Genomic DNA, 16,797 nt, shown 5'->3' with positions numbered 1-16,797 from the left:
GGAAGTTGGGTTAAGGATACAGGGGACTCCATGCACAATTTTTTAACAGCTATATTGAGACATAATTCACATAGCAAAAGTTTTAAACAATTAAAGAGTATGATTCAGTGTGCAGTGAATTCCTATAATTTTATATTTCTTTGGCATCCATTTTGAATATAGGTTTAACTTTCTCATGTCAAAAGCAAGGCTTCATCACTCTTGACACAGTTTCCCATTTTCTTCCCCTTCCCAGTTTCTCAGTGTGAATGATACAGATATCTGCCTGAGACAACTGCCTCCTGGTGACCACCTCCCTCTGGGAGAGCTAGATACAACCTACCTGACTCACCTTACTGACCCCCACACCGCACATGGACTGTGCAGATATGCCACAATGATCACATCTCAGTCACAGTGTGACCTGGAACTTGTGCATGCTTGCTCCAAATCCACTAATTAGAGCTCAAGGGAAACTTACTTTGGTAACAGGTCTAGACCCCAATAAAGGCCTCATCTTTGTCTGGCTCCCCACCTATTAGTTGAGTGCATTGCCCCTGCAACCTTTCCATCATCCCTTGTCAGCACTCCTCTTCTCTCACAGACCTGAAAGTAATAAACTGCTTGTGTTATCTAATACGTTTTTGCTGTGTTGCTTCCTCAATGTCTTGCCTGAAAATCTCACCAGGATCTAAATTTCCTCACAGTGAAAGCTCTTCTAGAGATTGGTTATCTTGGCGGGAATAACCTGGGCATAAGCTAGACAAGAGCCACGAGCACATCTGCCAGTATAAGCAATTTTCCTGTGAGAGGGACACCTGGTCATGAGTTGGAGAATTAGGCATTAGGTAAACATCCACAACTACATCCCCCAGCCCAGTCAGGGTAGGGCTAGAGATCATAGTCACTCTACAGACACAGTCCTCAAGATCAAATTGGCACAAAATATAACACAGCGTTTTAGTATATTCACAGAGTTAAGCAATTTCACAGCAATTCACACAGTCTAATTTTAGAACATTTTCTTTATACCAGATAGAGACTCTTACCAATTAGTGGTACCCCCAGATCCACAGGACTATACCACCCACTAGTCTGCTTTCTGTCTCTGTACAGATTTCCTTTATCTGTACTTTTCATATAGATGGAAATATATGTGTGGTCTTTTATGGCTTGCTTCTTTCATTTAGCATGGTATTTGAAAGGTTCATCCATATTATAGCATGCATTGTTACTTCATTCCTATTTGCTGTTGAATAATATTCCATAATATGGATATATCACGTTTTGCTTATGCAATCATCAGTTGACAGACATTTGGGTCATTTTCACTTTGGGGCTATTAAGAATAATGCTGCTATGGACATTCAGGTGCAAGTTTTTGTGTGGACATATGCTTTCAATTATCTCGGGTATTTACCTAGAAGTGGAATTGATGGGTTATATGGTAACTATGCAGAATATTTTGAGGAATGGCCAAACCAGTTTTCAATAAGCAACCAGCAATGAACAAGGGTTCCTATTTCTCCACATGCTTCCTGGAACATGCTATCATCTGTCTTTTTTATTATACCCATCCTAGACGGTGTGAAATAGTATTTCATTTTGGCTTTGATTTGTATTTCTTTAAAGATTGTTTATGCTGAACATTTTTCCATGTGTTTATTGGCCATTTGCATATCTCATTTGGATAAATGTCCATTCAATCTTTTCCCATTTTAATTGAGTTACTTGTATTTTTGTTACTGAGTTGCAAAAGTTTTTTATATTCTGGATACAAATCTTTATCACATATATTATTTGAATATGTTTTCTCCTATTTTGTGGATTTCTATTCACTTTCTTGATTTAAATCACAAAAGTTTTTAATTTTGATGAATTTTAATTTATCTATTCTTTTTCTTTTGTCACTTGCTCTTTTGGTGTCATATGTGGAAAAGCATTGCCATTCCAAGATTATAAAGATTTACTCCTATACTTTCTTTTAAGAGATTTATACTATTATCTATATGTTATGGTCTATGACCCATTTTGAGTTAAAATTTGGGCATTGGAGTCTATGGCCCCAGAGGGAACTGCCCACAAGCCCCAGCAGGTGCTGAGGTGAGCCAAGCCTCACGTATCACTGGGATCTCATCACTTTATGGCCATGGAAAGCCTTGATCGCGGCCAGAACAGGAGCCAAAGTGGTTTACTATCATGACTGCCACTCCTATTGTCATCATAAGGACAGTTCACTACCACAGTAGCAGCCAAGGCCACTCTACAGACAACCTGCCACATATTTGACTACATTGATATAAGGAGAGTCACCAGTAGAGCCTGAAAATAGAGGAGGAAATCTTCATCTTCAGAGCCAAGCTCAGTATAATTAGAAGAAGCAAGTTCTCTACCAGATAACCAAACATCAATGAAAAAATACTAGAACTACAAGCAAACAAGAAGATATGAAACCACCAAAGGAGTACAGTAGTGCTCAAATACCAGACCCCATAGGCCAGGGAACACTTAAAATGTCTGGAAAGGAGTTCTGAGCATTGATCTTAAGAAAACTTGAAGGGATAAGAGAAGGCTCAATTAGAGAAGACAATGAAACAACAAAAAATATCCAGAATATGAAGGAGGAAATTTACAAAGAAATTAATACCTTAAAAAAGAGTGTAGCAGAATTCATAGAAATGAAAGATTCACACAGTGAAATAAACATATCAGGGAGCTTGAGCAGCAGGCTAGAGCAAGTGGAACAAAGAATTTTAGATCTAGAAGATGGTCTTTTGAAAAAAACCCAGGCAGATGAAAAAAAAAATGAAAAAAAGAATTAAAAATAATGAAGAAAATCTAAGAGAGATAGCAGACAACCTCAAGTGCTCTAACATCCAAATTGTGGGCATTCCAGAAGGGGAGGTGAAAGGAAAATGCATTGAAAACCTATTCAAGGAAATAATGACAGAAAACTTCCCACGGGTAGGGAGAGATGCAGACCTTCAGATTCAGGAAGCTCAAAGATCCCCAAACAGATTCAATCCAAAAAGATCCTCTCCAAGATGCATTAGAGTCAAATTTGCAAAATTCAAAGAGAGAATTCTAAAAGCACCAAGAAAAAAGCAACAAGTCACCTATAAAGGAACCCCCACCAGACTAACAGCAGACAGCTCAACTGAAACCCTACAGGCCAGAAGAAAGTGGAATAATGTATTGAAAACACTAAAAGACAAAATTGGCAGACAAGAATTCTATGCCCTGCAGGGCTCTCCTTCAGAAATGAGGGAGAAATAGTGTATTTACCAGACAAACAAAAACTGTGGGAGTTCACGACCACATGACCAGCCCTGAAAGAGATTCTAAAGGGAGTCCTTCTTCTGGAATCGGAATAATGATTATCCCTATCATGGATACACAGGAAAGAGCAAAACTTGCCATTAAAACAAAAATGAAAATGAGGAAGAGATAGAAGCTAAATCATGCCACCTCAAATTTCCAACTAACATTGAACAAAAGAAATAAAAGGGGAAGTAATGATCAAAAGATATTTAAAACATCTAAACAAAAAACAATTAAATGACAGGAGTACAACAGTACCTGTTAATAACAACACCAAATGTAAATAGATTAAACTCTTCATTAAAAAGACAGACTGACTGATTGGATTAAAAAGCTAGACCCAAGTATAATGGAACTAAAAATGAGCAGGAGTAGCTATTCTTATATCAGATAAAATAGACTTTAAACCAAAAACCATAAAAAGAAACAAAGAAGGCCATTATGTAAAGATAAAGGGATCTAACCAGTTACAAGACATAACAATCATAAATATGTATGCACCCAATACTGGAGTACCCAGATATATAAAGCAAACACTGTGAGACCTAAAGAAAGAAAAAGGAACTAATACGATAATAGTGAGTGACCTGAACATCCCCTCTCAGTATTGGACAGATCTTCCAGGCAACAGATCAATAAGAGACAATGGATATAAACTACATCTTAGACCAACTGGACCTGGCAGATATATAGAGAACATTTCACCCAACAACTACAGAATGTACTTTCTTCTCATCAGCTCATGGAACATTCTCCAGGATAGACCATGTATTAGGTCACAAATCTAGTCTCAGCAAATATAAAAATATTTAAATTGTTCCAAGTATATTTTCAGACCACAGTGGATTAAAACTGGAACTTAATAACAAGCAAAACCCTGGAAACTAAACAAAGACATGTAAACTAAACAATAGGCTCCTGAATGACCTATGGGTCCAAGAAGAAATTAAACAAAATCAAAAGATTTCTTGAAACTAATGAAAATAAAGACACATCATACCAAAATCTGTGGGATACTGCAAAAGCAGTACTAAAAGGGATGTTTATTGCAATAAATACATCAAAAGAGTGGAAATACTTCAAACAAATGACCTAACACTATGCCTCAAAGAACAAGAAAAACAACAGCAATCCAATCCTGAGTGTAGTAGATGGAAAGAAATAATGAAGATCAGAGCAGAACTAAATGAAATAGAGCCTCAAAGAGTGATACAAAATATCAACAAAACAAAAAGTTGGTTTTCTGAGAATATAAATAAATTAGCCAAACCATTAGCTAGGTTAACAACGACAACAACAAAAAAAACGAAGAGAGAAGACCCAAACAGCAAAAAATCAGAAATGAAAAGGGAGACATTACAACTGATACCACAGTAGTATGAAGAATGACTAGAGACTATTATAAACAATAAATGTGTGACAATAAATATTTAAACCTGAAAGAAATATATTAATTTATACACACACAGAAACTACCCAAATGCAACCAAGAAGAGATAGAAAACCTGAACAGAACAGTAACAAGCAATGAGATTGAAGCACTAATCACCAATATTCCAACAAAGAAAAGCCCAGGTCCAGATGGCTTTACTATATGAATAATTTCTACAGCTGAATTGTATCACACATTTAAAGAGAAATTAATACCAATTCTCCTCAAACTATTCCAAAAACTTGAAATAGCTGCCAATTACCAAACTCATTCCATGAGTTATCATAACTCTGATACCAAAACCAGGCAAAGACACAACAAAAAAAAGAAAATTTCAGGCCAATGTCTTTGATGAACATAGATGCAAAAATCTCCAAGAAAATTTTAGCAATCAGAATACAGCAACACATCAAAAAAATTATACACCATGATCAAGTGGGATTCATCCCAGGGATGCAAGCATAGTTCAACATATAAAAGTCAATAGGACATTGTTGGGGGGGAGGGGGAGAGGGAGAAGGGAGGGAGGTTTTGGTGATGGGGAGCAATAATCAGCCACAATGTATATCGACAAAATAAAATTAAAAAATAAATAAATAAATAAATAAAATAAAAAAATAAAATAAATAAATAAAACACACTGAAGTTCTGTTCTTAGTTTAAGTGTTTTGATCATAGAAGGGTGGTGAGTTGTTTTTAAATGCTTATTCTGTGTCTTGAGATGATCATGTGGGTTTTGCTCCTTATTCTATTAATATGGTGTACTACATCAATTGATTGTTTGATAATAAAGCAATCTTGCATTCATGGAGTTCCCACATTTAATTATTGTCTTATTCTGTTCTGGCTGCTATAAAAAAATACCATACCAAAATGCCATGTGATATAACAAAGTACCATAGACTTTTGTTTATAAGCAAAATAAATATATTTTTTCACAGTTCTGGAGACTAGGAAGTCCAAGATCAAGGTGCTGTCAAATCAGTGTCTGCTGACAGTTCATTTCCTGATTCACAGATGGTGCCTTCTTGCTGTGTCTTTACAGAGTAAAAAGGTCAAATGAGCTCCCTTAGGCATATTTTACAAGGGCAATAATCCCGTTAATAAGGGCTCAGCCCTCATGATCTAATCACCTCCAAAAAGGCCCACCTCCTATTACCATTTCCTTGACAGTTAGGATTTCAACATGTGAATTTTGGGAAAACACAAACATTCAGACCATAGCATTCCACCCCTGGGATGCCAGAATTCATGTCCTCTCACATGTATAATATATTCATGCCATCCCATTAGTATCCAAAGTCTTAATTCCTTCCAACATCAACTCAGAAGTCTAAGTCCAAAGTCTCATCTAAATATCATCTAAGTCTGATATGGGTAAGACTCAAGGTATGTTCTATCCTGAGGCAAATTACTATCCAGCTATGAATCTGTGAAATAAAGCATGTTATGTACTTCCAAAATACAATGGTGGGACAGGCATAGGATAGACATTCCCATTTCAAAATGAAGAAATTAAAAAAGAAAGGAAAACAGGTCCCAAGTAAGTCCAAAATCCAACAGTGCAAACAACATTAAATCTTAAAGCTTAAAAATAATATTTTTTGACTTAGTGTCCCACCTTCCAGACATGCTGGGGTGTGGGGAAACCCTCCCTCCATGAGTTTACTAGGCATACCCCATGCTGCAGCTCTCACAGGTTGTAGTTAGGTACCTGTGACACTCCCAGGCTGGAATAACATGCTGGTAGTTCTACTGGTCCCCACCCCTATGGCTCCATTAGGCATTGCCCTGTGAGGACTCTGCAGTGGCCTCTCATGATGGCCCTCTGTCTGGGGCATATGTCCGAGACTCTGGGCAGCTCCATCCTTTGAAATCTAGGTAGAGATAGCCACACCCCCACAGTTTGTGCACTCTGCACACCACTTACTGTACAGATGCTGCCAACTGTAACAATTGTGTCCCCTAGAATGGTGGTGACCACAGCTCATACCATACCTGGGTCCACCGGAGCTGCACCTGGGATGGCTAAGGAGTGCTGTGCTAGAATACAAGTATCAGAAACTTCATTTCTGCCGGTGTTCCCAGGCTGCCCACAACATCCTTTGAAATCTAGGTGGAAGAAACCATGCCCCAACAGCTGTGGCATTCTGTGTGCCTGCAGAACTAACACCATATGAATGCTGCCAAAGTTTAGAGCTTGTACCTTCCAGAACTGAGGGTCAAGGTGCACCTGAGTTCCCTTGAAGAACAGCCAAGGAGGAAAAGGAGTGCTGCGCCAGAATGCAGAGAGCACAGACCCAAGGTGGCTCTGGGCAACGAGCCCATGGAGGGTTCCCCAGTTCCATCCCCTGAAACCATTCTGCCCTTCTGGAGCTCTGGGTCTGTAATGGGGGGCAGCCTCAAAGAGCTCTGAGTTGTCATTGGGTTCATTCTCCCATTGTCTTGATGATCACTTCTATCCATACTAATCTTTTTAGCAAATGATTGCAGAGCCTCATGACCTAACCACTTCTTATTATGTCCCATCTCTCAATACTACTGTGTTTGGGATTCAGTTCCCAACACATGAACTTTGGAGAACACATTCAAACAACAGCATTTCCCATATATATTTTGTTGCCTTACTATTTGGGAAAGAAAGAATTACCATTATTATACTTTCACATTGGATTACACTTTTGTGTGTGGGTGTGTGTGTGTTCCAATAGAACTTTATTTACAAAAAGAGATAGTGGGCTGGATTTGGCTTGTGGGCCATATTTTGCTGACCTCTATTTTATAATATCCCTTGAAGAGTTATTATCATCTCAATAGTTTGCCATAAAATATATATTCGTGCCATTTTCTATAACAATTCCTATTGTATTGTTTAACTTATTTTTAGTTCTATATATTTGTGGGTTAGAGTGTCTTGTTTCAATAAACATATATTGTACAATGATTCACTTAGTGTAGCTAGTACATGCTTCACATGAACATTTATATTTTCTTTGTGATGATTACATTCAAGATCTTTTTTTCTGGTTATTTAGAAGTATACAGTACAATATTATTATATCCAATCTACAACACCAAAACTTACCCTATTGGATTATACTTTTGAATTATACTTTATCTTTTATAGCCAGGTCAAAACTCTTTATGTATTTTTATACATAAGATATAAGATTATAATTCTTTCAACATGTATAGTGTTTTTTTTTTAACTGCATGGTTTTTCCTTTTTGTTCTTGTTCTTGCTTTATTTTACAGGTTTATTTTTCTTTTCTTCTCCACCACATTTTGCAAAGTGCATATCTTTATTAAGATAAATTCTACTAGAGATTTTCATTAAAGTTATGAAAAATAATCTTCATTTTATGTTCTCTATTCAGTAAAGTCAAGGAGGAAATAGTACCTTCTGAGTTTTCCCCTCTGAATATGATTAATTTTATGTACCTTAACATCACTCATTCTCATTCCCCTGTCTTTCAATCTTCAGAATATAATCTGGAAATGTATATCTTAATTGTTTTTATTAAAATATTTTAATACAAATAGGTTATTTTCAGGTAAAACTTCTTATAATTGAATTCAATTTTTAAGTTCAATTTAAATTTTGAAAAATGTAGATCTATGATTACCTGATTTCAATGATCACTCTCAAATTCTTTTAAACTGTGAATTCTCTATTTATAAGTTATTAATTTTAATTAATTTTCTTGGATGTGTGCAAGAAATTCTTAAAAAAGGGCACATGCATGATCTGTTTTCTGAGATCCAGCCTATTAGGGAAGATCTTTCTGTTTCCTAGGCACATTAAATATAGGATGGCTGGGAATTAAAAATATTGGTTGTCAACTTCTTACCCTCAAAACTGTGTATGTTTGTATTTGGTACAAAAGAGTAGAATTCTAAGAGCAGTCATTTTATTTTAGGTAGCCTGTTTTCTCTCTGGGTGTTTGTATAGTGTTGTCTTTATCCTGGTACTTCAAAATTTTTGCCAACATTTTTCAATACATAGGTTTCTTTTTCCCGAGTTTTCTTGTAACTTGGTAGACTTTTAAAAAATCTAAATACTGGAGCTTTAAAATTATCTAACCAAGGTTTCCTCAATTTTATATTTGATTATCACATCTACTGAAATTACTCTATTTTCTTTCTACAGATGATATTTAGATTGAAGTTGCATTTATTGTTTCTCATATCTATTGTCTCCTGTTATTTTGTTTTATGTCTTTACCCTATACCTCTGAATACTGAGAATGTCTCAACTTTATCTTTTCCCCTATGGCATTTCTGTCTACTCCCTCCAGTTTGGATTTAAAAAAAAAAATTACTGCATTTTTAGTTTCTCTGTAACCTATCCCGTGTAATATAGTTCTCTCTCATAATCTAGTTCATCCATCTCTCTTTTTATCTCACCTTACTGTGATTTTATTTTATTCTTTTATTCTGTATAGCTTTGGATCTTTATTCATATGGAAAAAAAGCCAGTCTTTTCATAGATATTTTTCCTTCAAATTTTCTGGATCCTGCTCCCTTAACCTTGTTCTGGAGGGTTTTTTTTTTTTTTTTTTTTTGTCCCTGTGTTATTCAACAGACAGAGTGATTAGAATGCACTGTTTAAATTTTTCCACCTTGGTGATGCTCAAATCCCCTTCTATGATCTACAGTTGAACAGCAGGTTGAAATGCACATATCTCAGTATAGTCCTAAGATTTTTATCTGGATTTCATCTATTACAGTTCTCTTGAACTTAAAGGGAATCTCCTACTCCAATACTTTAACATACAATACTTTAATCCTCAGTATTGCACTGCTACCAGAATTATTTCTCTTTCAAATCCCACCCGTCATACTTTACTACATGCCCAAAGAACAATACACTGTAATTTCTGAGAGCTGCAGTTTCTAAACTTGATATATGGAAGTATTGATATGGATACGGCAGATAGGAAAAAATGTCCTCTGGCTGCCTCAGTATGAAGTATTTTTGAAATAAAGTGACGGTTGCCTGGTGGGTACAAACTTTGTGCCTCTGAATCAGAGGCAGACAGTGGGGAAAAACCATGAACCTTTCCACTTATATTTAGCTAGGTTTCCTGTGGTTTCAATTTTATAATACTGGTAGGTTGTTGTAGTAGTCCGTTTCTGTTGCATATAACAAAATAAACAGAACTGGGTATTTTACAAGGAAAATGAAATTTTTTGCTTACCGTTTCCAAGCCTGGGAAGTCCAAAGTCCAGGCAACATATCTGTTGAGGGTCTTGGTGATGGCAAAAGTGACCCAGGGGTATCACATGACAGAAAATGGTGGAGCGAAGAGAGGCTAACCACTGGTGTGCTCTTCTTTTAAAGTCCTCAGAACCACACTCCTGACCACCATTTTTAATCCATTCACTACAGCATGATCTTCAAATCTAGTCACCTCTTCAAGGCTCCACCTTTCAATTACCATAATAGGATCTCACACCCTTTTAACAGTCACAGTCGGGGCCAAGTTTCTTTTTATTCTATTATTTCTTTCTTTATTGTTATTTTTTAAATGGTTATTAATACTGATGAACTACAAAGCTGATTGTCACTACTCGTGCCCATGATGTGAGGGCCAGAGTCATACTGGCAGCATACCCAGTACCAAAAATTGCATATGTACCCCGTGTCCCCCACCCAATTAATCCCCGACCTCCCTCCCCCCCCCCTTCTCCCATCCCATTTTGGCTCCTGTATTAGTCAGAATTCTCCAGAGAGACAGAATCAATAGGATATGTTATAATTATATGAGAGGGATTTATTAGGGGAATTAGCTCACATGGCTATGAAGAAAAGTCCCATGATAGGCCATCTATAAACTGGATGCTGGTAGCGTGGCTCAGTCCAAGTCCAAAGGCCTCAGAACCAGGGAAGCTGATGGTGTCCTTGGTGTAAGTTCTGGAACCCAAAAACTGAAGAGTCTCAAGCTCTGATGTCCACGGACAGGAGAGAAGAGTGTATCCCAGCTCCAGCAGATCGAGAGAGCTTCACCTCTTTCCTCTGTCTTTTGTTCTCTCTGAACCCCCGGTGGATTGGATGGTTCCCACCCACACTGAGGGTGGGTCTTTCACACCGAGGCCACTCAGACTCTCATAATAATCCCTGCTGGAAACACCCTCATGGACACACCTGAAAAGATTGCTTCACCAGGTTTCTCAGCATTCCTTCATCTAGAGGTCAACATCTAGAATTAACCTTCACAAATCCCTAGGTATGCTCTCTCCTTCTGCAAGTCCAATGCACTACTATAGTCTTTCTTTCCTTCCTTCTTTCTCTCTTAGCTCCTACATATGAGTGAGCATGTGTGGTATTTATCCCTCTGTGTTTTTCTTATTTCCCTCAACATAAGTTTCTCCAGACTCATCGATGTTGTTGCAAATGGGAGTATTTCATTGTTTTTTATGGCAGAGTAGTATTCCATGGTGTATATACACCAAAATTTCCTTATCCAATCATCCATTGATGGACATTTAAGTTGCTTCCATATCTTGGCTATTGTAAACAGAGCTCCAGTGAACACGTGAGTGCAGGTATCTCTTTGATGTGATGATTTCCATTCCTTTGGGTATATACCCAGAAGAGGGATTGCTGATTCATATGGAAGATCTATCTGTAGTTGTTTGAGAAACCTCCATACTGTTTTCCGTAGTGGTTGTACTAATTTACAGTCCCACCAACAGTATAGGACTGTTCCCTTCTCTCCACACCATTGCCAGCATTTGTTAGTCACTGTCTGTTTGATTATAGTCAGTCTAACTGGGGTGACATGTTATCTCAATGTAGTTTTAATTTGCATTTCCCTGATGCCTAGTGATGTTAAGCATTTTTGCATGTACCTGTTGGCCATTTGTATGGCTTCCTTAGAAAAATGTCTATTCAGATCTTTTGTGCATTTTTTAACTGGGTTATTTGGTTTTTCTACTGTATAATTGCTTGAGGTCCTTGTATATTAGGGATATTAATCCCTTGTCAGACACATAGTTAGCAAAAATTTTCTCCCACTCTGCATGGTCTCATTTCATTCTGTTGACTGTTTCCTTTGCTGTACAGAAGATTTTTAGTTTATTTATTTTTATTTTATATTTAAAATTTTACTTCTCAATATACATTGCAGTTGATTTTCATGCCCCTTTACCCATTACTCTCTACCCTCTTCCCTCCCCCCCTACATCATATCTGTTCACTTGACTTAAGGAGTTCAACTAATTTTGATGTTATTCTGTCTTCTTCCCTCTCCCCACCCTTGATTTGTTTGTGCATTTATTTATTTTTAGCTCCCACAAATAAGTGAGAACATGTGGTATTTCTCTTTCTGTGCCTGACTTTTTTCACTTAATATAATTTTCTGAAAGCCCATCCATGTTGTTGCAAATAGTAGTATTTCATTCTTTTTTATAGTAGAGTAGTATTCCATTATGTAGCTATACCACAGTTTCCTTATCCAGTCACCAGATGATTAAACTGAAAAGCTTCTGCACAGCCAAAGAAACAATCAACAGAGTAAAAAGACAACTAACAGAGTGGGAGAAAATATTTGCAAAATATACATCTGACAAAGGACTAATATCCAGAATATATAAGGAACTCAAACAACTTTACAGCAAAAAAAAAAAAAAAAAAAAAAAAAAAAACAATTAAAAAATGGGCAAAGGAACTGAATAGACATTTCTCAAAGGAAGATATATGAATGGCCAACAGACACATGAAAAAATGCCCAACCTCACTCAGCATCCAGGAAATGCAAATCAAGACCACTTTGAGATGCCATTTCACTCCAGTTAGGATGGCTAAAATCCAAAAGACCGAGAATGATAATTGCTGGAGAGGTGGAGAAAAAGGAACACTGCAAAGAGTTGGAACCAGCCCTAATGTCCATCATCTGATGACTGGATAAGGAAACTGTTATCTATCTACACAATGGAATACTATTATGCTATGAAAACAGATGCCTTTTAGTTTGAGGTAGTCCCATTTGTTTATTTTTTCTTTTACTGCTTGTAATTTCGGGCTCATGTTCGTAAAGTCTGTGCCCAGACCAAGTTGCTAAGTGTTTCACCTACATTTTTCCTTTGTAATGTTGTAGTTTCAAGTCTTATACTTAAGTCTCTAATCCATTTTGAGTTGATTTTAGTGTATAGTGAGAGGTGCATATCTAGGTTCATTCTCCTGCATATGGATATCCAGTTTTCTCAACACCACTTGTTGAAAAAGCAGTCTTTTCCCCAATGTAGATTTTTGTTGCCTTTGTCCAATATCAGAAGGCTGTAAGCCTGAGGGATGATTTCTGAGTTCTCAACTCTACTTCACTGGTCCGAATGTCTATTTTTATACCAGTACCATGCTGTTTTGGTTACAATGGCTTTGGACTACAATTTGAAGTCAGGTAGTATTATGCCTCTGGCTTTATTTTTTTGCTCAAGATTGCTTTGGCTATTCGGGGTCTTTTGTTGTTCCATATGAAGGTTAAGATTGTTTTTTCCATTTCTGTGAAGAATGTCATTGGTATTTTGATGGGGATTGCATTGAATCTATAGATTGCTTTGGGTAGCATAGACATTTTCACAATGTTAATTCTTCCAATCCAAGAGCATGGAATATTTTTGCATCTTTTTGTGTCTTCTTTAATTTCTTTCAGAAGTGGTTTGTAGTTCTCATTCTAGAGGTCTTTCACCTCCTTGGTTAAGTTGATTCCTAGGTATTTTATATTTTTCATGACAATTGTAAATGGGCTTACTTTCTTTATTTCTCTTTGTGTTAGTTCATTTTTTGACTATATAAACACAACTGATTGGGGGCATTTATTTTGTGTCCTGCAATGTTACTGAAATTATTATCCAGCTCCAGAAGTTTTTTGATAGAGTCTTTAGGTTTCTCTATATAAAGTATCATGTCATCTGCAAGTAAGGACAGTTTGACTTCATCTTTTCCAATCTAGATTACCTTTATTTCTTTCTCTTGCCTGATTGCTCTGGGTAGTACCTCCAGTACTATGTCAAATTGAAGTGGGGCAAATGGCCATCTTTGTCTTGTTTCTGTTCTTAAGAGAAAAGCCCTCAGTTTTTACCCATTCAGAATGATACTGGTGGTGGGCTTGTCATAAATGGCTTTTATTGTGTTGAGACATTTTCCTTCTATACCTAATTTGTTGAGACTCTTTATCCTGAAGCAATGTTGAATTCTGTCAAACACTTTTTCAGCATCTATTGAGATAATCATATGGTCTTTGTACTTGAGTTTGTTGATGTGATGTATCACATTTATTGTCTTTCGTATGTTGAACTATCCTTGCATCCCTGAGATGAATCCCACTTGATTATAGTGTATAATTTTTTAAATACGTTGCTGTATTCTGATTGCCAATATTTTGCTGAAGATTTTTGCATCGAGGTTCATAAAGGATATTGGCCTGCAATTTTCTTTTTTGTTGTGTCTTTATCTGGTTTGGGTATCAGAGTTATGTTGGCCTCATAGAGTGAGTTTGGGAGAGTAATGTCTGTTTCAATTGCTTGCAATAGTTTGAGGAGAATTGGTATTTTCTCCTCTTTAAAAGTATGATAGAATTCAGCGGTAAAGACATCCAGACCTAGACTTTTATTTGTTGGAAGATTGCTAATTACTGCTTCAGTCTCATTGCTCGTTATTGGTCTGTTCAGGGTTTCTGTATCTTCTTAGATCAGTCTTGGTAATTTGTATGTCCATATCTTCCAGATTTTTAAAATTTGTTGTCATATAGTTGTTTATAATAGTTTCTAATGATTCTTTGTATCTCTGAGGTATTGGTTGTAACGTCTCCCTTTTCACTTCTGATTTTTGTTAATTGTGTCTTCCGTCTTCTTTTTTTTTTTTTTTTTTTGTTAACCTAGCTAATGGTTTGTCTATTTTAGTTATCTCAAAAAACCAACTTTTTGTTTGTTGATCTTTTCTGTTTTTTGGGAGGGTCTCTATTTCATTTAATTCTGCTATGATCTTAATTATTCTTTCCATCTACTAACTTAGGTTTGGATTTGTGTTGTTTTTCAAGTTCTTTGAGGTGTAGTGTTAGATTGTTTATTTGAAGTCTTTCTATTCTCTTAATGCAAGCATTTATTGCAATAGATCTGCCTCTCGGTACTGCTTTTGCAGTATCCCACACATTTTGGTATATTATATCTTAATTTTCATTAGTTTCTAGATATTTTTTGCTTTCCTGTTTAATTTCTTCTTGGACCCATCAGTCATTCAGGAGTGTATTATTTAGTTTCCATTTATTTGTGTAGTTTCCAGAGTTTTGCTTATTATTATTTCCAGATTTAGTCCATCATGGTCTGAAAAGATACTTGCAATGATTTCAATTTTTTAAAATTTGATGAGGCTAGATTTCTGACCTAATAGGTAGTCCATCCTGGTGAATGTTTCATGAGCCAATGATAAGAAAGTATTTCTTTAGTTGTTAGGTGAAATGTTCTGTGTATACCTGTCAGGTCCAGTTGTTCTAACATATACTTTAAATCCCATGACTTTTTGTTTTTTGTTGCCTGGAAGATCTGTCCTACACTGAGAGAGGGATGTTCAGGTTACTAACTATTAACATATTAGGGCCTGTTTCTTTCTTTAGGTCTAAGAGTGTTGGCTTTATATATTTGGGTGCTCCAGTATTAGGTGCATACATATTTATGATTGCGATATATTCTATCTGTATAGATCCTTTTATCATTATATAGTGGCTTTCTTTGTCTCTTTTTTATGTTTTTTTGTTTAAAGTCTATTTTATCTTATATAAGAATAGCTATTACTGCTCATTTTTAGTTTCCATTTGCATGGTATATCTTTTTCCATCCCTTCACTTTTAGTCTGTGTGTTTCTCTGTATGTGAGATGGGTATCTTGAAGATAGAATATACTTGGGTCTAGCTTTTTAATCCAATCAGTGAATCTCTGCCTTTTGAGTGGGGAGTTTAATCCATTCACATTTAGGGTGGCTATTGACAGATATTGTTTAATTTCTGTCATTTAATTGCTTTTTGTTTAGCTGTTTTAAATATCTTTTTTCCTTACTTCCCCCTTTCTTTCTCTTCTTCAATGTTAGTTGGATATTTGAGGTGGCATGATTTAGGTTCTTGCTCTTTCTTACTCGCATTTTTGTTTTAACAGCAGGTTTTGCTGTTTTATGTGTATCCATGGTAGTGACGTTCATTATTCAGATTCAATGAAGGACTCCTTTGAGAATTTCTTGCAGGGCTGCTTGTGTGGTGGTGAATTCCCACAATTTTTGTTTGTCTGGGAAATACACTATTTCTCCCTCATTTCTGAAGGAGAGCTTTGCTGGGTAAAGAAGTCTTGGCTGGCAATTTTTTTCTTTTAATGTTTTGAATGTATCATTCCACTTTCTTCTGGCCCATACGGTTTCAGTTGAGAAGTCTACTGTTGGTCTGATACGGGTTCCCTTATCAGTGACTCAATGCTTTTCTCTTGGTGCTTTTAGAATTCTCTTTGTTTTTGAGCTTTGCAAATTTGACTATAATGTGTCTGAGAGAGGATCTTTTTGGATTGAATCTGTTTGGGACCTTTGAGCTCCTGGATCTGAACGTCTGCATCACTCCCTACCACTGGGAAGTTTTCTGTTATTCTTTCCTTGAATAGGTTTTCAATACCTTTTCCTTTCTCCTCCCCTTCTGGAATACCTACAGTTTGGATGTTAGAATGCTTGAGGTTGTCTTCTGTCTCTCTTAGATTTTCCTCATTATTTTAAATTCTTTTTTTCCTTTTTTGGGGGGTCTGCCTGTGTTATTTCAAAAAGACCATCTTCAAGTTCTGAATTTCTTTCTTCTGCTTGCTCTAGCCTACTGCTTAAGCTCTCTGTTGTATTTTCTATTTCAATAAGTGAATCTTTCACGTCTAGAATTTCTGCTATATTCTTTTTAAGGTATTAATCTCTTAGTAAATTTCCTCCATATTCTGGATATTTTTTCTTGTTTTCTTGTGTTCTCTTATTGAATCTTCTTTTATTTCTTCAAGCTTTCTTAAAGATCATTGCTCGGAATTCTTTTTCAGACTTTTCAAGGATTCCC

This window comes from Cynocephalus volans, chromosome X (assembly GCF_027409185.1).
Source record: "Cynocephalus volans isolate mCynVol1 chromosome X, mCynVol1.pri, whole genome shotgun sequence".
Lineage (NCBI taxonomy): Eukaryota > Metazoa > Chordata > Mammalia > Dermoptera > Cynocephalidae > Cynocephalus > Cynocephalus volans.
The sequence above is the reverse complement of the archived record's forward strand: the minus strand, read 5'-3'. Positions refer to the sequence as shown.